Genomic DNA, 1,960 nt, shown 5'->3' on the forward strand with positions numbered 1-1,960 from the left:
AGTTACTTAACCTACCTATGTCCCAGTAACCTCATTTGGAAAATGAGAAAACCTTCTTTATAGAGTTGTTTAGAATATTAAATGGACTCATACATAAAAAATGAATAGATGTCTAAAGGCTCAATGAAGACAGGAGTTTTTGTCTACTTTGTTCATTGCCATATTCCTAGCTCCTAGAAGAGTGCGTGATACATAGTAGGTGCTCAATAAATGTCTGTCACATGAATGAAAAATACCCAGATCAGGAAAAATCTCATTACCTGTGGGCTATTGTTATTTCATGTATGATGTGAAAGTTCTGAATTATTATTCCAACTGTTCCCCATTTCCCAATTACAGCAATTTTTCACTTTGGGAGTCATAGTATTTTTCTATAATGACACAAGGTGGCAGCATTGGTCTCCTTTTGAGTTATCAGCATCACTAATTTGACCTGTTCTAAGGACAAACCAACATTTTTATTTGCAAGTTTTTCCATCCATTCTCGATTCTTTTCTCTCTCTCTTTTTTTTGAATGAACATTAACTGAATTATCGTAAGGTTAGCTCTAGCTGCCCTAATTTCTTGCTAAAGAAAAGATTACTGCTTGTAGAAAGGTAAAAATATTGACACGAATGGAGGCTGCTTTACAGTAACACTACCATTTGGTGTTCTTTAAGTAACAAGTAACTGCTTGACAAATAATGAACCCAAATCTGCAGTGATATGAGGTGCAACAATGTTATTCCTTTCCAAGTTTACAGAAAAGACAAAACAAAACTTCTTTTCCTCTGTCTTTTAAATAGAGTCCACACTAATTCTGTAGTCCCTCTAAATTACTCCGTGAAACCACCGTTAAGAAGTAGACATTTTTGAGCACCTTTGAGGGTGAGACCTTGTGGTGCAAAGAAAAAAAATCTCAATTTAGAAATTAAGAGATTAGAATTTTAGTGGTGCTTCAAGAATCTCCTTACCTTCAACTTTAGGCAAATCCCTTATTTTTCCAAAATTCAGTATCTTTATTTCTAAAACAAAGCTAATAATCTCTGCTTTACCTACTTGAAATGAGATCAGCGAATACCTTTATAAACTGTAAAGGGCTCTATTTTACACTGCATGAGCTAATGTTAGAATCATTTCTACTTTACCTGTGGGGAAAACCAGTTCTAACCAGTTAAATGGGCTTGTCTCAATTTTCTCATCCATAAAATAGGCTAATGATAACAACTCCACCTACTTCTGTGAGTTGTAAGGATAAAATAATAATTGTGAAAGTGCCTTGAAAATGAAAGTACTCTCACTTGTACAAGATGATTAGTTTAATCAAATGAATTTTCTTGAGTTTCGCAATCTCGAAGAAAACAATATGTAACTAAATCATCGAAAAAAAAGAAGCATGCCACAATAGAATATACAGATGTCAAATGATGTACACTTGAAAATTATGTAATTGTATTAACCAGTTACCCCAATAAACTTACTTAAAAAAATGAAAATAAATAAAAATAATTAAAAAAAAGAAAGAAAAGCATGCTTGAGATTTACCACTTTCAGAAAGCTCAAGAAATTGCACATTCAAAAAAAGAAATAGAGATGCTGAAGGTGTTATTGCATTTAGGATGAACAAAATTAAATGGTTAGACTTATATAGAGTATTCAGTTAGTACTTGATCGATGCTTTTTGAATATCTGTATTTAAATTAGGTATATTGAGAAATAAAGTGTTCATTCAAAATATTAACATTCAGCTAACACTTGTCAGCTGCTTATTGTGTACCAAGTATTTTCAAATGTATGATTTCATTTTTAATATGATAGTCCCCAGAACCAGAGAAAAATGTCAGCTCGATTTAAAAGTTGATGAAACGGAGATTCGGAGAAATTGCTCAGCTTGCTTCAGATCAAACAGCAGATGCAAAGTGGTCACACCTCCAATCCCCTGCTCCTTCCTGCCTTTTCTCTGGCCTGTTACTGCAGAGGC

Source organism: Pteropus vampyrus, unplaced genomic scaffold, assembly GCF_000151845.1.
Source record: "Pteropus vampyrus isolate Shadow unplaced genomic scaffold, Pvam_2.0 Scaffold170, whole genome shotgun sequence".
Taxonomy (NCBI): Eukaryota; Metazoa; Chordata; class Mammalia; order Chiroptera; family Pteropodidae; genus Pteropus; species Pteropus vampyrus.